We start from the raw sequence: 17,191 nt of genomic DNA, 5'->3' as shown, positions 1-17,191 counted from the left end.
GTGAAAGGAATCCAGACCATCTCAGTTTATGTGGTCAAGCTGCGTGACTCGTGACTAGTTACACTGGTTCAATGAATGTTTGATCGAGACCTTCAAACTGCTAAGAGTTCAGTCCTGTGAAAGAAAAACAATTTTACATTTTCACAGGTTAATAATAAAATAAATGCAAAAAGTTAGTGGCGAATGTTATGCAACCTTGAAGGTTATTCTTTTCCATTTCATTTGAAGAATCTCCTACACAAAAATCTCCAGATCTCAAACACTAACATGTTAACTATCATCCAGTTAGACAACAAGTAGATTCACAGGCAGTAACCATAATAGCTTTTTTGCTATCTGGAATGCACTAGATGATTATGTTGGTGTGATCATTAAGGGCAGTAAGCAGGGCAATAAGCAGGAGATGAAAGAGTAATGTGCTGCATTTAATTTAAAAAGTGGCAGAAATGGTTATTTGACCTGAGAGAAGAAATGATGCCTCCATTTAATCAAATAACTTAGGAAAGATGTGCAAGCAATGCCAGTGCTAACAGGCAGCGGGACAGAGTACAACATGGTTAGGTTAGGAAATTATATATTGCACAACCATTATCATCATTCATTTCATTTTTCATTTTCATTACACAACAAGGCTATTATGAATTAAAAACCTAAGCTAAGATGATGTTGAACTGTGATTTACTATGGACAGTCAGTAGATGAGTCTTACAGTACATAGGATCCTGCTCCAGGTGGATCACCTGAGGTTCTGCACTTTGTCACACCTGCTGTCCAATGTGCCGAACCTGGGACCACTGAGGGTACAGGATCTGTCTGAGGCCACTGATGTCATCCCACTTATACTGCAGTCAGCTTTTGGAGATTTGATAACCTTGGAAATTGTTTGGTATTTATAAAATACAATCTTTACTTTTTTTTTTATGGCTGAGGCTCAGGAGGTAGCGGTGCTCACTGATTATTAGCGGCTCATTCTCTGGAGCCCATCGTCAACATGTTCAAGTGTCCTTGAGCAACACACTGAACCCCAGATTTCAGGACAGCACCCTGAATAGCAGCAGTATGTGCATATGAGGCTAATTGTTAAGTGCTTTGTCCACTAATGTAGAAAAGCTTCTGAAAGTGCAGTCTGTTCACCATTTACCCACAGCCTACCTTATATAAGTAACATAGTCTGTGAGGTGACATGCTCTTGAGGATTATTTCTGGCAGTCACATAGCTCTTCTAGTGGGTGTCAGGTGGCAAACAGTACACATAATGAGGGTACGGACAAAAAAAGCAAATAAAGGTCTGCATGTTGTCAGTGCTGGAATGCTTGATTATGACATCTAGAGGACAAATTCGGGCCTTTAACAAAAGAAATTTGCTCAACAGACAATATTAACAAGTTTAGCTACCCAGTTATATCACAACCTGAGCAAAGTATTTAGCCTGTTACAGCATGTGTTGTGTGTCATCACCGTAGAGAAACGTGTGCGTAAACTACTTACTGTGCTTACCTCTCTGCTTGCTGTCATTGCTGTACAATGCTCATTAATCTCCCTCAGATGCTATTGCACCACAGCTGTTGCAAAACACTGTCACGAGCTACAGTCTGCATTGACATGCAGCAGCATTAACCACGCATGGACTCAACCCCCCTCCCACTTTCATTACCGAGCCTTCTTCTCTAGACACATGCTGGAAGGAAGGAGCAGAACGAGAGCATACATGCAGCATCGGATGATGACTCACGGCAGAATGCTACCAGTGCCGGCTAATTGTTACACCTGAAGCATAAGCAACTGCAGTCCGATGCTCCAAGGACACAGGGCGCTTACACCTACTGCATGGCTTAAGTTAAATGGCAGAGGTATGGTTTAGACAAAGAAAAGACAAACGGGCAAGTAGAGAAAGCCTGGAAATCAACCTCACTCACCTTCATGTCTGCTCACATCAGTAGAAGGTGGGACAGTGGAGGAGAAGTATGAATGTTGAAAGACAAAATGACAGTAATAGGGAGAAAGAGAGAGAGAAGTGGTGGATAGAAGAAGGGGAAAAAAATGGACCAGGAACAAAACAGCGGTGTGCATGTGATTGACAGTAAATAAAATTAAGAGGAGAGAGTGGAAGAGAAAAGCTGATGCAGGAGGAGGAGTGAAAGGAATGAAGGAGAGAGGAGGGAAAGGTTTAGTGGGAAATCAGCAGGTTGTGGTGGTGTTGCAGGAGAGAGAAAGAGCGAGTGAGCTAACAGAACAAGAGGGAGAGAGAAAGAGCGAGAGCAGTGCAGCCAGCTGAGTCTAGACTGCCTCTTAAATGAAAGTATCCGCATTCACATCACACGCCAGCCAATGACTTATGTTGGAGACTCAGAGGTGTACTGCTGACTGGCTGGCTGTGTGCAGAGAGGATGGACAGATGGAGTGGTGGGAGCCAATGACGGTGGAAGAGGATGACCAACGAGAATGAGATGATGTGAACCTGTGTTTGGATGTGTCTTAAAGCTGGAGAAAAGCACACAGACGGATCAAGGGCATTCAGAGCAGCAGCCTTCCCATCATTACAATACAAGTTGTGTATAGATCAATGTAATATACGCATTATGACAACTAAATACTGCTACACATCCAAAAGGAAAGCAATAGTGTGACAAGCTGACAGAACAAGATCTGGGTTACACAATCATCTAAGATGCTCTTTACTGCAAAGGATTCAGTATGATGAAATGAACTTGCCCAGTTTGGACCAATTTTCCTGGTAACACAGAGGCCCATCACACGAGAACACACACCATCTCCACACCGGCACTTGGCTATAAGCCACAAGTCACTTTCACTGCCATTCCCTCTGTGATACAATTGTCTCTTTCAAATACATGCTGAACAGTATTGCCTTTATGTGACTTGGTATCAGTAAGGCTCTCGTCAACACAATGAAGAGCATGGACCAGTCACTGCAGGCTCATTGCTGACAAAATACAATACAGAGTGCACATCTCATCAACAATCACTGATAATGCTTCAACAAACATGAAAAGGAAACATGGCAAGACAAAATCTATCTAAGACATATTAACAAGCACTTCATAAGCATTCATTTAAAATTCATACACACACATGGTAGCAAACCAGTCAAAGACAAATAAGACAAGACTGGGAAATGAGTATAAGCTTCCTGAAAGGTTTTATGGCATCTTTAGAAAAGAAATTCTAGCTTTGGAGAAATTTACCACTGACCATAAAATACCTGCCTCACACAAATTCTGCCTTCAATTTTGCGTAGTTTTATCCACATATTTAAAAACTCTCATTACTCACGTACACCACTGAAGCTAAGGAAACGCCTGGCACCACTGTTGCACTTCAGGTCGTCTTCCTTTTGCCCTCACATACCATGTAAGGAAGAGAATAGGGTCGATACCTTTATTTGTCCAGTACTGTTCAGAAGTCTGATCTTGTGATTGTTTGAGGGCCTGTGGCTTTTTCCTCTATCTAACTCATGCTCTCCCTTTCTGTCCCCCAACTGGCCCTGCCGGCTAAAAAGCCCGTGTGCGTCAGCTGCACCTGCTGCCTCGGACTCTGTGCTTCGCAACAGGGAGGCGCTGTCTCCTAGAACCCAAACATACACATACACACACACTGTACAGTGTTAAGATCAGTTTGCCTCCACGGCCAGGAGGGGGGTTGCTTAAGAATGACAACAACAGCGTGCATGACTGCAAAGAGCATGTCGCTCTCAACACCATCTTCAAAGGTTCCTCTCACTCACTCATCCAGACACACACACAATTTCCATAAATCCTCTCATGCATTATCTCTCCACCACTGTGGGTGTGCATGCCAGCACCAAGTCAAGGTGTCAAGAGGCAAGTAATTGTGGTACATATTTCAACATGTCTTTAAAAACATCAGTGTGCCAGTGGTGAGCTTCAGAGATTGTCAGCACCGACAACATGTTGCATCTGCAATAGTTTCAAATGCTATTAAAATGCAAACCTATTTATTTCATGTATGTTTGTAAACACTACATTGGAGTACTCTAAGTATATGTATATGTAATTTATAATAAACATCTGAATATACTTTACGCCCACTGTTGATGATTAGACCTACAATGTTTTGCACTGCTTTTGTCCCTTTAGTAATAAACACTTTTGCTTTTCTCTATTTTTTGGTACTTAAGACATTTGCGTCTTCAGTCCTGCACACCTCTAGATTTAAGACAGCAAGCTACCGTCTCAACGATCAAAGAACTGTCAGCCTCATGCTTGAAGGACTGAACAAGTATCCGAGACTTTTGCATCACTAAAGCAGGCTGTGTTACAACAGCAAACAATTGAGGGCCCCTCTGGCTTTCGGTGTTGAGTAAGACTTACGTCTAAATACTCTTTTAAGGTCAGCTCTCTCTGGTTTCAGTGGAGACTGTGCACGAGTATGACTCCCTCACCCTGAAATGGCAAAGTGACTGAAGCGACTCCTCCCTATTGGAGTCTATGTACAACTGTTTTAAGTAACTGAGTCTGACACACTGTACTGTCCATACACTGTTTGCATTTGTGGCAGTTTTTAAATGGTCCAAAATGGGACCCTAGTTCAGAGCAACACAAAAACAGAAATTAAACATGAAAGATCACATTTTCAATAATAATTTAGATAATGCCTTTTTTTCCTTCTAGGTTAATAAATCTGGGATTTAAAATCACCCTCTAGAAACGTCCAGCTGAGTGCACACACATGCACACAAAAAGCATATGAACCACTAAAGCTGAAAATAGCAGACAAAGGATGCGGTGCTCAAAATAAGGCTTTTAGGACTGGCAGAAACTATTAGTCACCTCTGAGAATAAACCATGCTCACAACAGGGATTCTAATTGACCAGTCAAAATGTGCTTCAAAGATGACTGCAGAGCCAACTACTTTATTAACAGCAGCAAGGGGGCCAGTTTGGTTGGCTAGGCTTCACATCATAGGACTACTGACATAAGTAAGCTCAGTACCTACCAACTATTGTGGCGTTTTAAGGTTGCAGTGCGGCGTTCTTCTCTTTCAGCCATCTGTGTCCATGTTCCTCGGTGCAGGAGTCATCTTACCCTTGACCCTCTCTCTGCTTCCCTCTCCACTATCACCCCCTCCACTATCACCCCCCTCCCACACTCAGTTTTGCCTGGACAGTTCCAGTTCTCTTCCAATAATCAACTTAGGTACCCAATAGCAAAATCTGTCCCCTTCACCCCTGTCCTTCCTCTTTACTCCTCATTCTGTCTACCACTCCTGTGCTCTTCCTGTCTTAGGTGTGGAAACAGAGAAATGTTGATCTGGCCCTGTACTCAGAAAGCACTGCCAGGACCTTCAACCTACCTACCTCTTTCTAGCCTGCTGAGACTGGTAATCTACTACTGACATGCTGTGGTATTAAATTATATTTGTGGGGTAAAGTGTGTGCCGTTATTAGTGAGAGCTGAAACCTCAGTGCAAAAAGGGCAAGAGAAAAACAAGACACCAACATTATTAATTAGGTTTCAGGCCACACATACACTTAAGAAGGATAAATGCATCTTGTCATGTTAGCTTTCAGTTTCCTTCCACACCTAACGGCCAACTGAGCAATGAAATCAAAGTGTTATCAGAAGTGTTGTCTTGTGTTATAGCATGCAAAGACATAAACTGGGCTTCTGAAAATCCTGCATGCCACCTGCCCCAATTTGGTAAAAATAATACAGTCGGTGTCTGGGTAAGTATTAAGGTACCTGCACTAAAGTGAGACATAAGACAGAGGTTTATTGTGTCAAAACACTAAATGTTTGTGGACTGATTTCAGGAGAAAGGCAAATAATTAATCACCTTAATAAAAATAAATTAAGATAATGACACCGACTGTGGATAAGAAGTATATTACAATAATGCAGGGTTGTTATTAACTTTAAGGGTAACTACAGTATAAGAAATATCAGTGACCCTGGATGGCTGTGTCCCCAGATTTGAGGTTAAAAGATGAATACAGAAGGAAAGAGAGAAAGGCAGCCAGAACGAGAGTGAAAATAGGGAAAATGCTCCCTCCTAAGCTGGATCTATTGGCCTGTGCCCTCCTGCTCTTAATCCTGGCTTCCAGCACATGACCCAGCTAACAGTATTACAGAGTGCTTTGATTAGACCTGCTGCTGTGCGCACGCAGCGAGAGATGTGGCAGCAGTGGGGAAACATAGGGTCTTGTGCTTTGCCACCACTTTGTAGAAATGTCAAGCCTCTCCATAGACACATACACACACACAGACGCACTATTAACCTTATGCTTAACCAGTCTACACACAACAGATGCAACACGAGACTGGTCATACTAGACCTGCAAGTCAGCGGATTAACTCGGCACTGTTATTCTAGGTGAAAACTAAGTATTGCTGAAAAACGTGACACTAGCATTAGCTGTGGACGTTAGGCTGCTGCTATAGATGTTGCAAAAATGGCACTTAGAGCAGCAACAATAGGGAAAGAGAAAAGACGACTTCAACAGGGAGCTTTAACTGTATTAAGGGGGACATTTATTTTTAAGGTTTTAAGTTAAAAAAAAAAACAAAAACAAAGCTATTGACATGACAGGCTTATTGACAAAAAAAAAAAATCTGCCAAATCTTCTGATGTGTGCTTTTATCAGACTTTCTGAATTCAAGCTTAATGTTTATTTTATACTGTATTAACATGCAGTTTATCCTCACTAAAGTCAATATTTTACACAGCACAGGTGAAAACAATAAGGATAGACCAAAATACTTCAGAGAAATGAAAGTGCCGGTGAACACATTCGTACACCAGCAAAGTCACAAGATTTAATTTTTTTTTTTACTTTGTCAACAAAGTAAAAAAAAAATGTATGGCAGGAGATCTAGATTTATTGTGTACGCACACTTGCAAAACATGTTGCACATAGACACACACACACACACAGAGAGACAGAGGGTGAGTGCTTTTCAACTTTAAGGAGTGGCGCATTTGTGTTTGCAAATCAGGTCACACCCAGACACACCTTCTGATACAATTCAGCTGTTTTTGTCCTCCAGTGCTCAAATTCAGGTCTGATTGCAGGCAGAAACATTTGGGAGACAGCATTGTTTGAGGCTGTGTCTGACATGTGCTACTTTTTTTGTGTCTGAGTGCTGTCACAGCATGTTCAACCCTGAAGAAAATGCATTGTGACAAGTGGTCTGCTGGTGTTCCGGTGATGGAGGGTAGATGGGGACGAGGGTGGGTTTGCCTGGGTCACCTCTAATCCTGTTGGGATGAATCATTTTCTTGAGACTTCCTTACACATCACCTTAAATCAGAAGATCGTCAAATATTACTAGTAGGGGGCACAATGAAGCACCAATCTAAAATTCTCCGTATGTTCGCCACAGAAGAGGCTCTCCTTTTTTAGTTTATCTTACTGCACCTCCGCCAAGTTGCAGGCTGCAGTTGTTGAAAACCTAAGATCTACAACTGCCTCTGTTCACTATTTTAAAACAGTCTGTTCTTTTTATATATTTCTCTGATATAAATATTCTAACTTGATAAATTAGTCACTGCCACTGCATGAAGCAGAAATCAATGTGAAGCGATCACTTTGTGTCCCGGGCTAGACGCATCCCCTTGAGTCTGAGTTTCAATTTGCTTGCAATGATACAGCTGCACTAGTACAAACAGTAAGAGCTCCAGACTGACAGACAACTCATTGTATTATAGCTTGTATTTATGGTGATTTGAAGAAACATCAAACTTTCTCTGATTAATACCATTATTGTGTTTTAAGTTGTTTATAATAAATGTCTGTATTTGTGACTTAGATTAGGTAATTTCATGAATACACTAATTAAAACTGCCTACGTCATATTAAATTGACCGGTTCAATATATTTACCAAAATAACAGACAACTGTGGCTGCAAACATTCCTCAATAATATTGAAAGTAGGAGTGGCTTTATATTTATTGATTAAAGTTACGAGCCAAGTGCCTGAAAGTTTAACTGGGAAATTCAGCTATAGGCTGTCGTTCTGTGTATTTGCCATTTCTTAAAAGACCAGGATTCTAGCATTAAGCTTTATCTTCCCTGAACATTCACACAGTAGGTTGTAACAGCACTATTATTTGTGAGCTATAACAGAGCTTACAACTTGAAAAAAGCACTCACATCACTGCAAGGCACAAACGTAAGTATTTATGCAATAATACTATGGTGACAGGTTGGTTTACTGCAGTTCAAAGTGGAACTGGGCATGCCTTCCCAGAATTACTGCAATAGTGTGGGTGTCACTAACTGTGGAGCCATAGCAGGGCTGGAATGTGTGAAACATTATGAAGATGTCATCACCTGATCAGTACAAGGAACCCTGGAGATTTTGAAATATACTTAGTCCTAGTGTCATACAGTTTATTGACCCGGCATTTCCCTAGAAAAGTAACTTTGCTCAGGGAAGGACGTTTATTCTGTAGATGCTCTGCTTTCAGTGTTTTCCCCACAATTTCTTGTAGTACATGAGTATTTTTGGTGCCAGTGAATTTTCCAGGCTCTATTCCAAAACATTTCTATGTTTGGACTAGCACAGAGCAAAAAAGGACCAACATAATTGATAAGAGCAATAAAAACTGAATTATACAACAAATCATATCATCAACTTACTTTGAATATACAAAAGAAAAAAGACCAGGTGTTAGACAATCTCAGGTTATTATAGAGCTTAATGGCACAATTCAGTGCAATCGTCATATTCCATTATAATACTATACAATTACACACCAAATAGGTGAAATAAAGGGATACATTTACTTTAAAACATCCTGCAGGTTGCAGGCATCATTGTTTAACAAATGGACAAATCACTCAGCAAATTAATGTTGAATATGTTTACATTTCAAACTGTTTATGGAACAGTTTGGTCAAACAGAGATGTAAATTATCACTTCAATTTCTCACGCTGATTAAAGGTTCTGGGGGACAGATTATTTGTAATAAAATAATCAGAACATCTACACTACATGTCATTCTGTATGTACTTTCTATCACAAATTGCTCACATGTAATTGGGAAAAAAAGAGTTGATACAGAGAGGCCACAATAATGATCTACCACCACATGGGCAGGTGTGGACCGGTTTTCTTTATCCATTCCTATCAACCAAACTACACAATGTCCCTGATCAACGCACAAAGAAAAACCTGGGTAGAAGTAAAAATCACAAAAATGGCAGAAAGGATCTACAACTGCAGTATGGGAGCAGACGACACAAGGCTATTTTATTTTTCTTTCTGAAAGTGACATAAATTACTGACAACATATACCTTCATTTCATTTTTATTTTAAATGGAATCATTCACATATGATTGCCTGTCATGCCATTTTCCTACCTTACCTTAGCCCCCCCAGGCAGATACCACTAAAATCCATCTGATAAACTGCCCGACCTTCCAGACTCGCTGCTTTCTGAGGTGTCACATATCCACAACTTGCTCTTGTTGCTAAAGTCAGTAGGGATGAGGAATGATTTGGCTAGAAATAGCAGTGTCACATGAGTGTGTGCAGTGACCAGTCAGCCAGCTGCTCATCCTTACATGGAGCCCTGCCCCGGCTGTACAATCAAATGCAAATAGGCTGTTAACATTATCAACATAACAACATGGGCCAGAGCAGGCAGGTCCATCATTTGTCTCTGAGACTTGTCACACTTCACTTTGCTATAGTATAGAACTAGAAACGTTGGGTTAAAATGGACACACGAGCTCACACCTGTTCAAACATCACCATTTGTACAAACTCAGAAGAACTCTCCCATGTGCAAAAAAGCCCCCAAGCTTCTTTTTCCATGAAAGAAAGTGAAAAACACAAGCCTTGTTTATAAGATTATGTCTGTACAATTAGCTAAGAAAATATTTACATGTAATGATATTTAGGGATAAGGTCATGCAACAAAAATAACTAAATGTGTCATTGCCATGATCTTCCCAGATGTCAAGAAAAGCATTTCCCATGGTTCTTCTCAGTATTTCCTCAAGTGCTTTACCATCAAATGTTTTCCAAAACCTCAAACTGAAACCAAGACTTGGTGGCAGAGTTCTGACTCATTAAAGTCAAGCAAGCAGTAGGTGTGGTCAAACGCACTTGAAGAAGAGCAGCAAAATAATGTCCACGCTACCTACCTCATAAATGAAACCACAAAGCCTCACAGTTCAGCAGTAAGCCTGCCATTAGCATAGTTAACACCAGGCCAGCACCCAAACAAGAGACGCTCTGTGTGACGGAGCTTTGATACAGACCCTGCCGCTTACAGAAGGCCACCAGAAACACTACAAATTGGCTCTCATGGCCCAAGTGGAGAGCACATGAGGCCAAAAACACACAACAGGTCAGAAAACAATACAACTAGCATGAGCAGTCACACAGTAACTACAATAATAAATGGCTAATTGTTTACTGGTAACATGCTATGGGTTTCTTTTTTTTCATGGAAAGAATCTAGAGGTTTTGTCTTTAAGAGGCTGTCTACTGCTTCAAAAGACAACCAGTGCAGGAAAACTAACAGGAAACCTAAAGCTGCCAATAACTGACTCACTGTAAATACTGATACTTGTCAAGAAGACAGAATTAACCTTTAAAAACATACCACAATCAATATGTGAAGACACGCTGGTAAAAAATTATGAGCCATTACGGATCACATTAGGGTCAAAAAAGCACGCAGGCCTACGTGACAGTGGGAACAGGACAAACTAGCATTAAGAGGAGGGCAGCATTCTTATCGGCTGTCAGCTTACCACTAGGCAGGACTTCCCTGAAACCAGCTGCAAACTTATACATGTGTACAAGCCACAAACATTTAAGTGTCAAATTGCCGCCTCAAGAATTTTTGTGTCCAAGACCACTTAGGTCTGATTAAGTACTGAGGCAAAACTGAACCAGTGGTTGTAAAGTAGCCTAATTAAGAGCTGAAATGGCTTTGATTTTCCCATGCTTTAATCCTGACCCTGAAGTAACACTGAAACGAAATCATCAAGAGATCATGGAATTGTGATGTCTGGGAAAAAAAAAATGCTATCCTGAAGTTTATTACATCCAGTTTCAGCTTTTTTTTTTTTTTTTACATTACAGCTGGCAGCTTGCTTAATGTGTGCGCTTTTCAGTTTCCTTTAACAACAACCCACAGACGCCAACTTTCCCTATGTTAATAAAAAAAAGAAGTTATCAGCTCCACATTATGAATGACTTGGTTAACCAGCTTTTTAGCAACGACAAGGAACAAACAATACCGTTACAAGCAGATATGCAACACACACACGCAGGCACGCAAGCACACATAGCCTGAAGATTCCCACTTTTTATGTGCCATCATGTGATGTTGCCATGGCAAAGGCGGGCGCAGACATAACAGTGTGATTGTGCTCTGAGGGTGAGGTGGGCCGATCAGAGAGACAGTCTGTTCTCCGACTGTGACACTGCCAGCCCTGGTGCCAACTGCCTTTCTGCTCACAGAGATTCAGCCACACCCACTGGCAGAAGGGCCAGGCTGTACGGGGCCGTACGGTCAATGAAACCCAAACAGACTCCATCACCTTTTGCATAAATTCTTTTTTTTTTTTTCTTCCATCTCACAGTGATGCACAAGACCACAGTTATTTTTTTTGGTTTATAAATTTGACTTCAATTCAAAAGTCTTAGGATTTCTGCATGTTTGCTGTCCTTAGTAATCGTATATGTAACTTATTTCGAAAGTGTTTTAGTTGAAATACGTCCCAAAACGTACCTGGAGCGGCTTTTCTGACCCAACAACCTGGAAGCAGTGCAGAGATATTTGCTTTTAAAAGTTTCTGACTGAGCCAAAGTTATGGCTGATAAATCTATACATGAATGCACCTTCTAGTCTATTACTCCTCTTACGCTAAGGCTCTAATGTTAGTATTAGTTGTTGGAGGATGTCACCATGGATGACTCACAGGTTAGTAAACCTGTGATTGCTGCGTTACATGAGAAAGTGTACATAAATGAGGTAGGTGAAAGGCTGGGTGGAGTGTAACGGACCAGGAGGAGGGTGGGGTACGAGGAGTGGTTTGTTTTCATGTTTCCTGTTAGTGCTGGCTTGATTTCCAGAACAGTCACTTTGCACCTTTAACAGAGTAGAAAATCTGATTTCTAATGTCTTTTTTTAAGACAAAACATTGGTGTAAAAAAAAAACAAAAACACCAGCTGTTACATTGGCAGCTTAGGGGAGCAGATACCAATTATTAATTAAAAATATTCCATTTGAGGACAATATAAGACAAAGAGAAGCAGCAAAGTCTTAAATTTAAGAAGCTAGATGAACTTGGTGTTGAGCAGGTAATGTACAGTGGGTTTAGATTTCCAAACAGCTGCCTGCTGCTGCTGGAAACAATGCTATAAAAGCAGTTAGTGACCCAAAACAGTAAAGCTGCAGGCCAGACACCTAAACAATGAGGTAAAACTCACTATACAGATGTAAAGGGAAGGGAGCTGCAGACTCAGATGACAATTCCCTGTAGGTTCTTCACTACCTCAAACACCTTTCTCATTGTAACATTATTTTCACAGTCATGTCATACATTACTACAAAATACAAATGATTAATTTAAAATCTACATTGTTGATTGACCAAGTAGTTAATTAATCAATAAATTCAGTCCAATAGATTCAGTCCAATAGATTCAGTCCTGGTTTTTTAAAATCTGGTTTAGGCCTACATGAGACCACAGCAATCTTGCATCACTCCTTATACATAAAGCCTGTCCCACTGTGTCTTGAGACTGCAGGTCTTTGAGAAAAAGGTACACACTGCATAGATGGTGAAGTAATATGGTATGACCTGCTATCTGTGGAGCACATTCTTATCATAAACTGAATTTACTGAACTTGAACTAAAGGCTGTGTCATAGAAAGTTTAGCAGAAGGTTCTTAGAAACTGTGACTTGCTACGACACGTGTACCGAGAAACTTGTCACACCACATGTACTGAGAAAACATACCTCTGTGAAAGCTGGTCGAACACTGCTCTGTTGCTATATTGTTGAATATGACAGCATTACACAATGTACACATAGACACGCTTAGCAGCTTATTAGGCACACCTTGCTAAATTAATACCATTATAGCAGCCAATCTGATCAGCAGTATCCGATCAACACAAATGATCAACACCAACACCTCTAAAAAAACTGTCTGGAAAAAAAAAAAGAATATTATCACCATCATTAAGAGTTTTTGCACAACTGTTGTAGCGTACTACATGAATTTTAGCGAGGTGCACCTAATAAACATCCACGTGCACGCACACAGCTCATACCTCTCCCTCCTCCATTGACAGTCACCTTCAACACAAAACTTCCAAAACACAATCTTAAGCTGCTTGGATATCTGCTGTTTAAATATTCACTGCTCTGTGACCATTATGAAGCACTTGGATTTGAGGGCTAGCATAAAAAGAGACTACTGACATTGTGGTCTGAGCCATGGCTGAACCCTGTCGCCACGGAACTAGCAATTTAGTGTGAATCACTCGGCCTCAATTGTTTTTTCCCCCCAAACGGATTACAATCACAAAGGGCAGGTCAAAGTACAGTCAAAATATAAACGGAATTCATCCTGTTTTTGTGAATCCATATTAATTCCACAAGTTAGTGACAGAAACATTGACCTAAGCCTCAGTCAAAAGGAGGGCAACAACAGTTATATTTATTTTTCCGATCTGCCTGTATCACTTTAACTAGACTTGCTAGGGATTAACACAAAACCTCAACAAAAACATTTATTTGAAAGCAGGCTCCTTTCAAATGCAGAACATCAGATTAAACTCTGTGTGTGCAGGAACTTTAAATGTTTATAAATCCCTGCATGAATGTGTTTAAACCAAAGGGTAAGCTTAGTGGCCATTTCTAAGAAGTCCAGCTACACTACAAGAGTTACTACTAACAGGCCTCTATGGTACAAACATAGATGAAAGGTGTGAAGTGCTGTAAATAAATTCCAGAGGCTTTTCATTAGTACTTAAGCACACTTCATCAACAGGTGAGTTTGTTGTTAAACCACGGAGGGATGGAAGATGCTGGTGACATGGTCTTTATCACTGACACTAGTAAACAGGAGCCATATGTTCACAAAAAGCAAAGGGGAAGTAATTAAAGCCACTATCTCATCATGACACACTTTCATATCTGTCTTCTAAGTTACAAGCTTTATGGCTGGAGATGATGCAGCAATCGGTGTATTGGATAGTTACTTTAGTTACTTTACAAATTAGGATTTCACACTAAAACCATTATCTTACAAAATACAAAGTAACAGATTCAAAATATCTCTGCTTCCATAAGCAACCACAGCACAATATTACTTCCATATTTAAAATGGCATATACATAATAGCACACTACTCACAGGAGCCATATTCCTAAACTGGGTACTTTTATTTTTGATGCTCTGCTATTGTGTTTATTATACTTACACAGCACAAGTAACACATTCATCACGACACTATAATTTGCAATGCAGTATTTTGCAGTGCAATATTTTCAGTTCTGCAGATGATCTAAAAACCCTCAGTACCACTGCAGTTATTTTTTTGCACAGTGCTCATGTTATTCTTTCTTTAGGTTCTCTGTCCTTATGCTCAGTGTTTGTGAGTTTTCCTCACAGGCAGTCTCACCATGAAAAGGCTGCTGGGCCCTCAGTTGCAGGAATACACTCTATGCCACAACTGTCTGCCATTGCTGATAGATATGTGTAGGTGGGAAGATCCGGTTTATTTCCCTTTGGTGCAGGGCTGCTGCCCCACGGCAACAATGGACGCGCTCACATGTAAACATCCAGGTAGAAAATTCCCAATGAAAGCCTTAATCACTGGGCTCCTGGGAATGACCCTGAGGTACTTCTGACATGTTTGGGATTAGTGTTATTGGGCAATGGAGCGGCAGTGATAGGGCACACTGCGCATGCCCAGTTGTCGACCCGCCTAGTCGTCAGTGTCTGGTTTGCGCACGAAAAGCTCAACAGAGTGAAGCGACCTCGCGTGATTAAAGAGCCAAAAGACGAGATGCTCGGTGCTTTGGGCAAAGAGCTCACATTGTTTGTTTATTTCTGTTTCCCACACTGCTCCAGATCCGCGGACAGGCCGCCAGGCTGTGGATCTGGATCGGTGCTATTGTGATTCTCTATCGGATGTGGACACACACACGTGTAGCTCCATTCACTCATTTAGTTGCCTGCAACCAGTGGCAACAATATTACAAAAACGACATTGTAGGCACGTGTCTTACCGAAATGTAAATGTGACGTCTGCCAAGGCTGCAGGAAGACTGCGTGGTTACGAGCAGCGGCAGCTGATTCAAATACACAGACATTTCTACTTTACGCTGTTTTCACACTTACCAGGCCCGTTTGGCGTCCAGCGCTGCCCGCACACACGCTCACCACAAAGAAATGCGCACGGAAAGTGGCTGAACAAGATAAAAAGCCGTCGGAGGGTGAAAAAAAAACACAGGGCCAGCTTCTTTACCAAACAAAAACCACTTACCAAAGAAATAGGACACCACACGGAGGGAAATGTGCCGCTCCTCTTCGCCTCCACGCCTCTATCTCTGCCTGTATTTTTCCCAGAACCGTTCTCCGTGGGTTGCGTCGAAAATGTCACAGATTCCAGCAGTGGCTGTCGTCCCACTGGGATTGTTGCCCTCGACTGGGCCAAGTCATGCGACCATGTTACCCTGAATGTCGCCTGCTGCTCTCATCCGGGCGTTTAGGGATTGAGCCGTCGTCTCAACTCCGCTCAGGATGACAGCTCTAGGATGAAGGAGGGGGGATAGCGTGAGACAGGGAAGGACAGGGAGCGCGAGGGGTAGTGGTCAATCTGTTAAGGGCATGACACCGTATAAAGCTGAGAGGGAAAATAGCCTATACTTAACACCATTATATGTTTTTGGAATAATTTATACCTAAATCAGCTCATGATAAACAACATCATGCATGTTAATTGTGTTAATTGTTATTCTGGATATTGGTCAGCGTATTTTATAGCAGATTATAGCCTGTATCAGTGCAACTGCCTGTTCTGAGATAATTGTGAAGGATAATCATAGCCAGTTATTCTTCCCCTCAAATGGCATAGAAAGCGCACGGTGCTGTGAGTGAATGTATCTTCAGGTCTAATGAAGAACAAACACACTGTCATGTTTTTCCATAGTCTGATTCCAGTGCGCGTTATTTTTATGGTTGAGGCGAAAAAGAGCCGCATCGAGCGGAGGAACCAGTTTTTACGAGCCTGTCATTCTGTTGGTAAAATCAGCTATTTGGCCAGACTTTCCTTTGACCTCGTCCTTATTGTACGCCTCAAAGGTAAAATGCGGGTTGCGTGTGAAGGTTATGATCCCTGGGTCGATGACAACGTTTAATCCGTCTAAATATTGCCATATATTACGGCTGTGGCCACGTGCGCAAGGCATAAATGTGTTACATAACATCCGAGCCAGTCAACAACAGTGGGTGGGAGAGAGGGAGGAGGGGTTGGTTGGAGGGTAATTAAACAAAACCTAAAAAATATGATTTAAATGTACAGAGCACTTAGTAGGCACCCAAAGCAGAGATCTGTTAGTTTTCATAGAAATGCAAAAAAACTGCAATCCCATAAGTATCTTTTATATCAGATGTTTACTATTTTCACCTTAGATTTCCCCTTGCAGTGGATGAGAAGTTCAACAGGAAAAAAAACATGATTTGAAACATGTCTTATAAATTTGAACTAGAATATAGAAGCATGGGTGTGAGGGATCTGAGACATAAATAATTTCCCCTCTGAAATGTATTAATGGTGAGTCTTGTTGAGACAGGACTGTACTGATGTGGAACAGTTGACTCTTACTGACTCTTCTGAGTCTCACCCATGCCTAGCTGGCTCTACCTTATTATTCCATACTGGACTTAACCACCATTTAATTTTCTCAACATACACAACATCACAGCCGCAACACCACATGTTACCAGGCAAAACCAAACATTATTCAGCTTGTTGGCCAACTGTCACTATATACACTCCTAGGAAAGAGCTTTTCCTTTCAGCAGTAGTTTATGTAAGATTTCCCAGTTTAAACCAGAATATAAGAGGAAGACTAGAGTTTAAATTTTCACAGATATTCACATCACTGTGTTCCCCACTAAAACCGTCCGATTTGTTTCGGAATATAAGAATGCTTGACAT

At 41.2% G+C, this 17,191-nt stretch overlaps 1 protein-coding gene across 10 annotated transcripts in view; it reads right to left on the bottom strand.

Moving 5' to 3' along the window:
• Positions 1 to 16,395, bottom strand: part of slc20a2 (solute carrier family 20 member 2) — a 40,169-nt gene extending 23,774 nt beyond the window's left edge. Inside the window, exon 1 of one of the 10 annotated variants that reach the window (XR_003296461.1) lies at positions 15,515 to 16,395. The gene's annotated coding sequence lies outside the window, so the exon portion shown is untranslated. Of the gene's footprint in view, positions 1 to 1,916; positions 2,314 to 3,294; positions 3,421 to 4,978; positions 5,097 to 9,355; positions 9,439 to 14,647; positions 14,671 to 15,369; positions 15,453 to 15,514 lie in introns of those variants that run through there. The other 9 variants (XM_026320933.1, XM_026320924.1, XM_026320930.2 and 6 more) reach the window with 9 other exon arrangements.
• Positions 16,396 to 17,191: the final 796 nt, after the last annotated feature.

This window comes from Mastacembelus armatus, chromosome 9 (genome assembly GCF_900324485.2).
Source record: "Mastacembelus armatus chromosome 9, fMasArm1.2, whole genome shotgun sequence".
NCBI classification, from domain to species: domain Eukaryota; kingdom Metazoa; phylum Chordata; class Actinopteri; order Synbranchiformes; family Mastacembelidae; genus Mastacembelus; species Mastacembelus armatus.
This window is presented reverse-complemented; position numbering and strand designations above follow the sequence as displayed.